The sequence below is a fragment of the Cricetulus griseus genome, chromosome 5 (assembly GCF_003668045.3).
Source record: "Cricetulus griseus strain 17A/GY chromosome 5, alternate assembly CriGri-PICRH-1.0, whole genome shotgun sequence".
In the NCBI taxonomy this organism is placed as follows: Eukaryota; Metazoa; Chordata; class Mammalia; order Rodentia; family Cricetidae; genus Cricetulus; species Cricetulus griseus.
Window position 1 is genome coordinate 61,534,826 of NC_048598.1, and position 13,838 is coordinate 61,548,663.

The 13,838-nt window shown below is 45.6% G+C and overlaps 1 protein-coding gene across 4 annotated transcripts in view; it reads right to left on the bottom strand.

Moving 5' to 3' along the window:
• Positions 1–13,838, bottom strand: part of Mgat5 (alpha-1,6-mannosylglycoprotein 6-beta-N-acetylglucosaminyltransferase) — a 292,133-nt gene that overhangs the window by 228,385 nt on the left and 49,910 nt on the right. For 2 of the 4 annotated variants that reach the window (XM_027417771.2, XM_027417770.2), the window contains exon 1: positions 12,502–12,604. The exons of the other annotated variants lie outside the window; for them this stretch is intronic. The gene's annotated coding sequence lies outside the window, so the exon portion shown is untranslated. Of the gene's footprint in view, positions 1–12,501; positions 12,605–13,838 lie in introns of those variants that run through there. 4 annotated transcript variants of the gene reach the window in all.

The following is a 13,838-nucleotide window of genomic DNA, read 5'->3' on the forward strand; positions in this document are numbered from 1 at the left end:
TTTATGTTATCATTTAATACACATTTGTATGCACTGTTTCACAGACAACCTGTTTCAAGCAGACTAAAGAGCACTACAGAGGGCAAAGGCCATATCCTCTCCATGGTGTGTACACGACTCTCTGGAGAAGAACAAGCACTCAGAGGCCCCTTGTTAATACTTGTAGAACCCTTGAGATGGCCCAACAGGTCAAGAAACTTGCTGCTCAAGCCTAAGGACCTGAGTTCGATCCCCAGGACCCACAGTGGAGAGAACCAACTCCACAAAGCTATCCTCTGACTCCCACACATGTGCCTTGGCATGCACATCCACATGTACCCCCCCATACACACAAATAAAACTAAATGCAGGCAGTCACATAAGAAAGCTTAATATGTAAGTTCCCAACATAAAAATCTGCTTTTCTTATTTTTTAAAATTTGGGTTTGAAATGACCTTCCAGAAGATCCAGGCCCTGTCTTGATGTCAAGTTCACAGTCGTGCAGTCTGTGAGCACAGGACCTGCCCATTTATGAACTCTGACAAGGAGATACAAGAACAGCAGAGGAAGAGAGAGAAAACAGCAGACACATTACAAAACGGGGAAGGAGACAGGAAGAGAGGCCCCCACTAGGGGGCCAGAGCCCCAGAAATAATGAGAATAATGACTGTATAGGCAGCTTCATTCCATTGCCCCTATGTCCTTACACCTGTGAGGACAGAGGTAGCGTGCTCACCAAGGATGGCTAAAGCACTGGCTCTATAAACACAAATCCCTCTCCATGGTGTGTACACATGGTGAGAAGCCAGGTTAAAAAAAGCTGAACATGGTGGCGCATGCTTATATTCACAGCACTGGGTAGGCACAGACAGGCAGATGCCTGGGGCTCAGTGGAAACCAGTCTAGCATACTTAGCAAGTTCCAGGTTCCAGTGAAAGAGTCTATCAAAAAACAAACAAACAAGCAAACAATGTTGAGGGTGGGGAGAAGTCTGGGTAATTACTTGGGTTCCAATCATAGGAATAGGAGTTTAGACCCCCTGGAAAGCCAAGTAAATGCTGAGTGAACATGGTGGCCCACTTGTAATTCCAGTTTGAAAGTCAAAGACAGGGGACCCCCCCCCCCCAGAACAAGCTGGCTTGTAAGACTAGCCATATCAGGAAGCTCTGGGTTTGACTGAGAGACCCTGCCTCAATAAGTAAAGTCAGGACAAGTCAGGACAGTTCTCAGTATCAACCTCATTCCTCCACAGATAGGCATACTCATCTGCGCTGAGGAGTACACACATACATATATGCATGCATACCACATACCTGAAAAAAAAAGAATTAGCTCCTGAAGAGTATCTGAGGTTTTCCTGTGGCCTCCACAAGCATGTGCACACACGTTCACATGCACACTTGTTCACACACACACACACACACACACACACACACACACACACACACACATATTCTCGACTATGCTCATTAATAGCTGCATAGGGACAGAGAATAACAGATACTGTGACCAAACTTTCCTTACATAGCTGTTACCATCTGTCAGCTCTGGCAGACACAGGCCTTGATGGTAAGGGACAAATCTATTCAGACAAAGACTATGACATAGCCTGTCACTTCTAGGAAGGAAATAAGATTTATAACCCAGCACTTGGAACTCCACTGTCCATGAACAAATAGGTAGCTCAGAATAATGCCACTGACAGAGATACATGGCCATTTATGCAGCCACACCAGGCTTTGTTCTTTATCTCGACGACTCCCCAGCTCACTCAAGAGGAAGTCAAAATGTACCCTGGCAAAGGCAAACTTTCTCCATCACCCTGACTTCTCGCCACTCTCAATGCTAATCTCACTTGCTTCACCATATCCATCTCCATGTCTCCTGTCCTTGTGTGTGTGTGTGTGTGTGTATGTTGTGTTATGTGTGTGCACACACATTAATTGTATATGTAAGTATGTGTGCATGTGTGCATGTGCATGAGAAAGCCAATGGACAACTTCAGGTTCCCCGGGAAGGGAAATAAAATGGATTTTGCAGATGCACTGGAGGTGGGTGGAGATGGGAGCAGGAGGGATGGGGGGATGGGATGGAAAGAGAGAGGGCAGGAAGAGACATTTGGGGAGGGGTAGAAACCCAGTACAGTGGAGACTTCCTAGAATCTATGAGGGTGACACTATCGAAGACCCCTGTTAATGGAGGATATGGAGTCTCACATGAGCTCACAGATTGAAGTGGTAAGCACTTGGCTTGCGTGTGTCTGCACTAGCTCCTCTGTGTATATGTTGTGTTTTTTTGTTTTGTTTTGGTTTGGTTTGGTTTGGTTTTTTTGTTTTGGTTTGGTTTGGTTTGGTTTTTGGAGACAGGGCTTCTCTGTGTAGCTTTGGAGCCTATCCTGGCACTCGCTCTGGAGACCAGGCTGGCCTTGAAGTCACAGCGATCTGCCTGCCTCTGCCTCCCAAGTGCTGGGATTAAAGGCGTGCGCCACCAACGCCCGGCTATGTTGTGGTTTTTAGCTTAGTGTTTTTGTGAGACTCCTCTGACAGTGGAAGCAGTGTGTCTCTGCTCTTTTTCCTGCTCTTGGGACTCTTTTCCTCCTGTTGGGTTGCCTTGTCCAGCCTTGGTGTGAAGGCTTTTGCCTTGTGTTACTGTATTTGGTTTTGTTGTGTTTGATTGTTCTCTTGGAGGCCTGCTCTTTTCTGATGGGAAATGGAAGGGGAGTGAAAATGAGGAAGAGGGGAGATTTGGGGGACCTGGGGGGGAGTAGAGGAAGGGGAAATTGTGACCAGGATGTACTGTAAGAGAGAAGAATCTATTTTCAATTTAAAAGGAAAAAAGAAAAAATAATTTATTAATTTTTAAATGATCCAATAGTTGAGATGGGGGTGGGACTCCTCTAACATTAATAAGTGTAGTTACTAGACCAACTTTTGGAATCACTGTTTTCTTGAACAAGGAATAAATGCTCAATCCCCAGAATCAGTAGGAAAAACAAGTTACCAAAGAAAGGGAGTGGGGGTGGGGTATAAGCAAAACAGCCACACCTAGCCAGGCTGGATACACCAGTTTCCACAATGGGAGAAGTTGTCAATAGCCCTGGGGTAGAATGAAGACAGCAGAGTAGCTTTCCCTGTATGAGTAGACCCAAAGCTTCACCAGTCTGCCCCGAGTCCCAACAGGGCCCCAGTCCATCATAGGAGTCTTTGTTCCTGGCTGGGGTCTGTATGCTTCTGAGTCAGCTCAGCACACGGACAGGGCACTTGCCTCTGACAAGAGGGCAGAGACGGAAGGCTCAATGCACAAACCAGAAAGCAAAGGAAGATAGTGTGCTTTTCTTTTCTGATATGGGTCTCATGCAGCCCCACCTAGCCTCAAACTGATGACCCTGGACCTGAGATCCTCCTGCCTCCTTCTCCTGTTCTGGGATAACAGGCACACACCAATGATAGATACCCTGTTTATGCCATGCTAGGAATGGAGCCCAGGGTCTCAGGCATGCTAAGCGAGCACACTACCAGCTGAGCCTCAGCCCTATGAAGATAGCATTCTTAGGAATTGAGTTAAATTAAGAAATAATAGCTTAGCTTTAAGAGCTCCAGAGTAGAGTATAATGTTTACTTTCAAATCTATCACCAATTTTGGAAGACATGAAAGTATTAATTCCTCAGAAATGGTAGGCAAGCAAGTTTCCTGGAGTGCTAATTTTTACCTTCTGCTAACCAAAATGTTTGAAGACAACTTTAATATGCCACAAGAAAACATTGCGAAGTAGCTGCGGAGCTGCACACACATGCCATTCATCCACAAAATACATTTTTGTCTCTTTTATACTCGCTCTTTGTCAAGGGCCGCCCAGCAACGAACACTTAAACATGTTAGGCTGTAATATGATCCCCTCGGTGGAAGAGAAAGCATGGGTTGCAGTTATCCAGAGTATAAATAGAGGTGATTGGAACGATGCTCAGTGGCTGAGAGCACTTGCTGCTCTTCCAGATGTCCTAAGTTTGGTTCCCAGCACCCACATCAGGCAGCTCATAACCACCTCTAACCCCAGCTCCACGAGACTCAAAGTCCTCTAGCCTCCATGAGCACCTGCACACAGGTGGCATGCACAACCATATATGCATCAAAAATAAAAATAAATCTTTTAAAAACAGAATTCATGGAGAAAGAAGAACTCAAGGCAGAGTCTCCCAGTCCCAGCCCACCCTTTAAGCCCACATAGTCCCCCATTCCTGGTACTTTTCCAGCTCCTTTGGTTTATCTACTACATTGGATGGCAGGAAGGAGTCCACAAACTATGTATGCTGGTGTGAGTATGTGTTTGTGTGCATACATACATATAGAGGCCAGAGGTCCACATCAGGTGCCATTTCTCAGGAGCTGCTCATCTTGTTTTTAGACAGGGAGGGTCTCTCACTTTACCTGGAACTCACCAAGTGGCCTAGGCTTGCTATCCAACACTGACATGGGTGGTCTTAACTGCTGAGCTGTCTCTCCAGGCCCCAGAGCTACATTTTAAAACTATCATAGGTGCACTCATACACACACACACACACACACACACACACACACACACACACACAGTTATTTTGGGATACAGATCGATAGCAATACTAATCAAACTAATTCAACTCAGGCAATTATTACAGAAGGTGCCATTTATTTCTCCTTCCTAAAAATCATCTGATGGAGAAAAAAGGAAAGGGATGCAAATTGGTGGGGCAGCAGGTTTGTCTCAAGGTACAGAAAATGACTCAGGAGCAAGTGAAGGTTTTCTGCTAAGCCATATTCATTAACACAGCAGGAGGTGCGACACCATCTGGCACCCCTGTCCAGACAAGACACACTGCTTAGGATCAATGCTAAACCTGAAAGGCAAGGCAAGCAAGTTTATTTTTATTCTTAAAAAGAAAAGCATGCACAAAACTACAAGGACATATAGGCCTGCATTAAGCATGCCAGGGACATTTAATGAGACTAGAAAGTGGGATCCAAGACCAGGAGCCAGCAGAAGCTAGCTGGCTTTCATCACAAGTGATTTAACAGTCTCCCAGCAAACCCCATAGGGCCTAGGCAGCAACTCTTTAATAAACCACAAAGATGTGAGGCATGCAAGTAAAGAAAACTGCCTGGGATCCATGGACACTAGACTCAGACGGTGGAGGCTGGGCAAAAGGGCTCCAGGGATAGTTCAAGGCCAGTCACCATGGGACATCTGCTGGGAATAACTATGAGACAAGCACCTCTGCTTGGTTCTCCCTTGGAGCAATGGTTCCTTTACGAAGCTCAGATTCTAGCATCTTCCTTTTCCAAGTAAAAATCACTGTGCACCCGCCCCCCCCCCCATAGTCATTTAATACTGCTCAATCCCCCTGCCCCAAAAGGACTGGCCAGTGCTGGAAAAGCACAAAGAAATTTTAAATATCAGTAAATCAGTAAATAGATTTTGCTGTGGCATAGATATGGGGCTAGAAAGATGACTCAGCAAGCAAAGTGCTTGCTGCACAAGCCTGAGAAGGACCTGAGTTCAGATCCCCAGCACCCACATAAATGCAAGGTACAGCGCTGTGCATCTGCTATCCCAGAACTTCTACAGGGAAATGGGAGGCAGAAACGGGAGAACACCCAGAAACCGGCAGACTGAACAACCCACCGCTGTGGTACATCACGGCCCCATGTTTCTGCTATTTCCTTGGAATAAAAGACTGGCCTGATAAAATACAAGTGTTTAGGTTTTTTGTTTTGTTTATTTTATTTTATTTTTTAGGTTTTTTTGAAACAGGGTTTCTCTGTGTAACAGCCCGGGCTGTCCTGGAACTAGCTCTGTAGACCAGGCTGGCCTCGAACTCAGAGATCCAGATGCCTGCCTCTGCCTCCCCAGTTCTAGGATTAAAGGCGTGTACCACCACCGCCTGGCGTGTTTAGGTTTTTAGACTAGCGACATTACATATTTATTTCAGAAAAGTGGTACCACGTTGCAGTCCTCAGTAATATGATATGAGTGTAAATATATCCTGTGCTGTCTGAAAAGCTTCTGCACCCCATAAGCCTCTCCGCTGATGTAGCAATCTAAATCCGACCAAATCAAACCTTATTAGGAAAAGCCCAGGTTTAACGGATGAAAGGTTTAACGGATGAAACACTCCGTGATGATTTTCCGCCCCCTCCCCCCGAAGAGGAGACAGGGAAAAGAGACCAAAAAACTATGTGTCTGTTTTCTGCGAGGCAGCTTAAATACCCTGTGAGAGTGGTCGTGAGCATCTCTGGGGGAGGAGCCTCCGATGGCTCTGGAATGGGGCAGGGTTTGGGGAGAGGGAGGTGGGAGGAGGATTGAGGTGGAACTTCCACCAGAACACTCTCAACAAAGTTTCTACTATTCATATTTCACTATTATGTAAAAACTGCTTGCAGGGCCAGTGAGACGACTTGCCACCAAGCCTGATAACCTGAGTTCAATGATGGGAGTCGCATGTTAGGAGAGAATGAACTCTTGAACATTGCTGCTTTCCACACTCAACACTCACACCCTGATACATGCAGCCCACACCTCTGCCCCTACATACCCACACAAACAACTGCCACAGCATGTACTGGGTACCAGCCACTGTGCTGAGTGACTTCCATGCTTAAAGCAGAGCTACAGATGGGGAAACTGAGGCACAGGAGGCAAAGTATTTTCTCCAGCTGATAATTGGAGGAACCTGGGTTTAAACTTTTGGCACTGCAAACTGTCTAAATGAATGAGGAAAAAGTATCAGACAGTGAGCAGCAGAAACCACTGGAAATGTTTCCAACAGTCTGCCTGCAGTGGTATGAACGAGAGTGGTCCCTATACACCATGTATTTGTATACTTAGTCCCCAGTTGGTGAACTGTTTGGAAGGATTAGGAGGTGTGGTGTGGCCTTATGGAGTAAATGTGTTGCTGTGAGTGGGCTCTGAGGTCTCAAAAGCCTGGGATTAGTGGCTTTCTCACTGCCTGCTGCCTGTGGATCAGGATGTAAAACTCTCAGCTACTGCTCCAACACCATGCCTGTTTGTGAGCTGCCATGAGCCCCACCATGATGATATGGACTAATCCTCTGAAACTGTAAGCAAACCTCCAATTAAATACTTTCTTTTATAAGAGTTGTCTTGGTCATGGTGTCTCTTCCCAGCAACGGAACACTATGACACTTCCTTTATCTACTTGTTCAGCACACCATGGGGCAGCCCCCTACGAGATAAACACAGTTCTCTGTTTCAATAACTCATACTGAGAATTTCCCACGGCTACAAAGTAATTTGGGAGCAGGAGAGATGGCTCAGTGATTAAGAGAACAGGCTGCTCTTGCAGAGGACCCAAGAACACCCACATCAGGCATCTCTTAGCTGCCAACAATTCCAGTTCCAGGGGATCCAACTCCCTATTCCGGCCTCCGAGGGACCTGAACACACACACACACATACACACACACACACACACACACACACACACACACACACACACAAATAAATTTTTTTATAATTCGAGTAATTTGGATTTATTATTACTTTGGCAAGTAACTGTTTGCCCTCAATCAATCATGTCACATAAAAGATAGCAGTTTTGGGGTGCTGAGGAGATGGCTCAGTCAGTGAAATGCTTCTGTCAAGCATAAGTGAGATCCCCAGCATCCACTAAAAACCAAGCTCTATGGACTGTGTCCCTAACCCCAGCACTGGGTTGGGCAGAGACAGGAGAATCCCTGGAGCTTGTTGTCCAGCCAATCTGGCTGCACTAGTGAGCTTCAGATTGAGTGAAAGACCCTGTCCAAAAAATAATGTGAAGAGTGACAGAGGAAGACACGCATACACACACACACACACACACACACACACACACACACACACACACACGCAGGCTTTTTCATTTTCCTGTGTGAAAAATTACTATGGGTTGGCAAGATAGTTGAACAGGTGAAGCACTTGGTACAAAGCCTGACAACTTGAGACCCACATGGTGAAAGGAGAGACATGGGTTCCTCAGGTTATCCTCTGACTTCCATGTATACACTATGGCAAATATATCTCTACTCACAAAACACACAAAATAACAAATAAATGTAAAAAAAATTAATTTTAAATTGTGAAAAATAGCAATTCCACTTCTGAGTTTATGCTCCCAAATAACTGAAAACAGAGACTTAAAAAGATAGTTGCTCCTGCCCCAAATGATGTGACAGACTTTGATGATCCCCATGGGAGGCTTCACCCTCCCTGAGGAGTGGATGGGGTGGGGGTGGGATGGGGGGTTGGTAGGAGAAATGGAGGATTGGAGGGAAAGGGAACTGGGGTTGGTATGTAAAATAAAATTGTTTTTAATTTAAATAAAAATTAATTAAAAAAAAAAAGATAGTTGCATACAGCTGGGCCTGGTGGCCAATGACTGTCACCCAGGCCTTGTGAGTCAGAGAGGCAGGAGCATTTCTGTAAACTGAAACTCACTGTGTGAGTTCCAAGCCAGCCAGCGCTTTATAGAGAGACCCTGTCTCAAGACAAACAAACAACAAAAACTTGCATACCAATATCCACAGCAGCACTAGTCACTAAAGCCAAAAAGTGACTAAAGCTAAAAGGCAGCAGCAACTGGGGTCCATCCACAAATGGAAACAAACAAAAGCCAAGGTAGCATACAGTGGAATATATTATTCAGCCTAAAAAACACACATGAACACTAGGAACACTATACCAGGGGATGGGAGACAGCTCGTGAGTAAGAACCCTTACTTCACAGGCATGAGTTCCTGAGTTTGATTTTCAGGAGGAAAGAAAAAATGAAAGGAGGGAGGGAGGGAAGGAGGGAGGGAGGGAGAGAGGGAGGGAGGGAGGGAGGGAAAAACCAGCTGATCATGGTGTCTTATGCTTGCATTTCCTGTGCTGGGGAGGTAAGCTGCAAGCCAATGAGAGAAGTTGTCCCCCAAAAATAAGGCAGATAGAGTCTGAAGAATGACAGCCAACACTGTCCTCTGGCCTCCACATGCACACGTGTGCACATACTCAATACAAGTACACCTGTATGAACACGAGCATACACACAAACCCATGGAAGGCAAGAACTACACCACTACAGAAGCCAAAACCACACCAGGATGAAGTGAGCATCAAAGGGCTACTGAGGATGTGAGGTTTGTAGGAATGAGCCTTCCAAGCTGCAGATCCCAAGCTGACATCAGGTCTTGTGGGAGCAAGACCACAAGATGCAGGAAATGTAGTGCACTCGTAGCTAGGCAGTGTGGTAGTGGGGAAGGGAACCAGCAGGTGGTGGAAGAATTCACTCTTTGGAACAGAGCAGGAAGAATAGTTTATTGAGTGCACAGCAGGAGGGCAGTGGGCTGGCCAGTGATTAGAGTACAGCCTGCAGGGCAAGGCAATGGGCATGGTGGTGCTCTATTTGGGATAAGTACTTTTACTAGAGTTTCTCTGCATTCAGTCTCCCAGCATGTAATTCATACCATGGGAAGGAGGGCATTCCAGATTAGCCAGGCACAGTTCTGGGAGGTTAGCATAAGTCACTGTGCAGCTTCCTTTCCAGTTGTACCATTTCTGCCATGCAAATCAGGTCCATGCAAATTATAAAGCAGGGTCCTGCCCCTGAGTGACCCTGGCATCAAAAAGTTCCTTCTGTACACTTGTTCATTCCAAAGGAATACCCAGTGTCCACCAAGGTTTCTGGGACTATCCTAAGAGAACCTTCTAGCAGCCAGAGAGATGGGCAGTCAGCAATTTCCTCTATGTACAAAGAGCATCCAAGAAAGTTACTAAACCACATTTGTGAAAGAAGCAAGCTCAAAGGCTCTCTGTGACTCATTTGACAGAAGGTTGCTATAAAAATTCCCATGGTCAGCTTACTTTTTTTTTTCCCATTTTTTTAAATTTGAATTAGAAACAAGATTGTTTTACATGTCAATCCCAGTTCCCTCTCCCTCCCCTCCTCCCCTACCACCCACCCCCCCAACTAAAACCCTACCTATCACATACCCTTTCTGCTCCCCAGGGAGGGTGAGGCCTTTCATAGGGGGTCTTCAGAGTGTGTCATGTCCTTTGGGGTAGGGCCTAGGCCCATCCCCATGTGCCTTGGCTCAGGAAGTATCCCTCTATGTGGAATGGGCTCCCAAAGTCCACACCTATGCTAGGGATAAGTACTGATCTACTACAGAAGGCCCCATGATTTCCAAGGCCTCCTCACTGACACCCATGTTCATGGGTCTGGATCATGCTGGTTTCCCAGCTATCAGTCTGGGATGAAGAGTTCCCCTTTGTTCAGGTCAGCCAAGTTACTTTTTATGCAACTAAATCAAGTTACCCTAAAGCAGTGGTTCTCAACCTGTGGGTTTTGAATCCTCTGGGGGTTGAAAGGCCCTTTCACAGGAGTCACATAAAACCATCTGCACATCAGGCATTTACATTATGATTCATAACAGCAGAAAATTACGTTATGAAGTATCAATGAAAATGAGTTTTTTTTTTTTTGTGGTTGGGGTCACCACAGCATGAGGAACTGTCTTAAAGGGTCACAGCATTAGGAAGATTGAGAGCACACAAACTAGTGGACCCTGAGTGAGAACAACAGTACCAAGACCAGAAAGAGCAAGGCCTACATCCCCAGCCTTCTTCCCAAGCACAGAACATGCCTCCCATGTACTAAAGCATACACCTGACTTTGTCTCTGCTTCCTGGGGGAGGCTCCAGTCCTTAGACTTTCATGAGTAAAAGCAGTGCTTGTGACTCATAAGCCCCATAAACCACAAATCTATGTATACTAAAGGATGAGATGACTCAAGTAGAGGATGACCACCAGAAAGACCAACCATGTGACAATGAGAGCAGGGATATGAGCCATCCCAACAGTGGAGAGAGGAAGCAGGAGGTTGTAGCAGGCCATACTCTGGTACCCAATCATCCTGCTACAACAATGCCCCAGGAAAGACTCTGCACACTGTGTTCACTGGAGCATCAGGTGGGAGAGCATGTAGATATGACAGGAAGGTGACACGCCCTAATTCCACAGGAATAGAGGGGAGAAACTGAGTTTGAGACCCTCTGAGACCTTACCGTGTATGTCTCTTTACTTAACTGGTAATAGTAATCAAGCTGGGGAGATGTCTCAGAGGGTAAAATGTTTACCTCAAAAAATCATTCAAGGTGCTGGAGAGATGACTCAGTGGTTAATAGCATTGGTTGATCTACCAGAGGACCTAGGTTCAATTCCCAGGATCCACAAGGCAGCTCACAACTGTCTCTAACTCCAGTTCCAGGGATCTGACACCTTCACATCAATGCACATAAAATAAGTTACAAATGTTTTTTTTTAAAAAAAAAAAAAAGAAAAAGAAAAAACATTCAAGAGTCTAGAGTACACTTGGAGTTGGACACAGTAGCACTCTTATGTGCCCTCAGATGGGAGGCAGGGTTGGAGAATTCCCAGAAGCTCACAGGCTAGCTGGCCTAGCACACAGTGGAGAACAGGAGAGCCTGTCTCAAAGATGGTTGGGAGGTAGACACTGTCACCCACGATTGTCTTCTGACCTCTACAACTGCACCACAGTGTGCATGCGCCCATAGGCACCTAAACATGCACATACATATGTGTTCTTTGGAACTCTGGATTTGTAGCCTGTTCCCTAAGCAGCCCTTGAATTTTCACCTGGCTCCATATTGGTAATTTCCCACTTTAGTAGCCAGTCAGTCACAGGCATAAATGACCTGGAGCCCCACACAGCAGGCACAGGAAATGGGGGATGGATAGTCTTGTTAGAGGCATTTCCCTTTGGCTAGTGGGTCTGCATGTGTTCCAAGGGGATGTCAGATTAAACTGCAGTACTTTGGGAAGAATAAGAACACCCCTGTCCACATTCAACCAGTCTAGATGACACACACACACACACACACACACACACACACACACACACACACACACACACACATTGGTTCAAGAAACACCAATTTCATTTGTGAAAGATTATGGCCAACTGTCTGTGACCAGAAATCTTTGCCCTCTTAGTAACAAGAGCTAAAATGTTGGGAAACATCTGTACTCAAATTCAATTATCAATACGATGAGGTCTAGACTCATGAGAAAGCTGGGCCTTTGAGCATGCCTGTGGGGGACTTGGTTAGGGTAATTGAGGTAAGAAGACTTACCCACTATGGGTAGCACCATTCCCTGGGCTAGGACCGTGGACTGAATAAATAGAAGAAAGTAAACTGAGCACAAGCGTTCCCTCTATTTCCTGAGTATATATGTAAGTTGCTGCTGCTCGTGCCTTTCCCACCACAATGGACTGTATCATCAAATTATGAGTCAAAATGAAACCCTCCCTAAATTGCTTTTGTCATGGTATTTTTTTAACCCAATAACAGAAGAATCAGCATCTTTCCTCAGAGATAGTTCCAGAATTTTCTACATATAGCAATCATCACAGCAATTTCTATGGAAGGATCAGTGTTACTCCAATCTTACAATGAAAAGTCTAAGGCACAGAGAAGCAGAGAGACTTACCCAAGGCTACAAGGGGAGTAACAAGGTGCCAGAATTCAAAAGCAACCTTTCTGTCTTCAGTAATGGTACACAGGATGTGACTCCTGGCTGTCCACCCCTCTGAAGACCCACAGGCCCCTGCAAGCCCCAGTTCACCCCACTTCCATCCCCCACCAGCTCACCACTCTTCACTGATGTGTCCCTGAGGAAGAATGTGTGTTGTGCAATGATAAAATGATCCTGCCCAAACTAGAGTTCAGGAAAATAAATTCTGGGAACACAGCACTGGGGAAGGCTTACTGTTTCTCTGAAAAAGTTTTCCAACAAAAAAATATAAATTAATAGCCGGATGTAAATGGAAGTGACAAATTTCACTGCAGTAAGCACACAGGTCTCAAGCCATCCCTTCTCTCTCCACTGACACCTCGACGATCATGGTGCAGAACCACTCCATAGCTGCCCTGACTCCTCTCCTCAAGTCCTCTTATTATTTAAACTCCAAAGCATCCAAAACTCCCTCACGTTTATATTACACTGATATCGTAGTTCTGTGTTTTTGCTGTGTTGAGTGCAGCGATTAAAGGCTCAGACAGTTGAGGTGGTAAGTTTTCAAATAAAAATTATATGCTTGGAGCTAGGGATGTGGCTCAGTTGGTAGAGTGCTTGCCTAGCGTGTACAAAGCTCTGGGTTGTAGCTTCTGTACCACAGAAAGTCATCTTTACCTGCCTACATAGAGAGTTCAAGGCTAGTGTGGGCTATGAAGTGAGACCCTATGTCAAAAAAATAAGGAGAATCACATTCATAAATCCCCCTTTTTTCTTAAACAGTTCAAGAAGAAGACCACTGTTTAACTTCTAAAATTAAGTAAATTATCTTCTATGAACTACAGTATCATTTGCTAAACATTACACTTAGGGTTCTTACATCCTCACTGTTTTAGATTTTAATGATACGTTAAAATCCTTCAGGGCTGGCAAGATGGCTCAGTGAGTAACAATGCTCACTGCCACGCCTGACAAGAGTTCCATCCCTGGGACCCACATGGGAGAAGGAGAGCCCTAACTCCGGCCAGGTGTCCTCTGTCCTCTTGTGAGTGTCATCTGTCCCCATTAGGACCACATGGCAGGGAGATGTGGCTTGCTGCCTCTGAGCAGCAACCCCAAAGCACATTCTATCACATACTCACTGGTCTGGGAAAAGATCCAAATTCAAATTTTACAGAAGGGCTATGGCGTCCATTGGAAACACAGCTCTTGTGCCACCCCAAAGTCAAACCTCATTAAGATGAACTCCTAGACCAAGGACTCTGTGTTACCCATGGGTACCTAGCTATGCACTTACAGAGAGCAGCAATGAC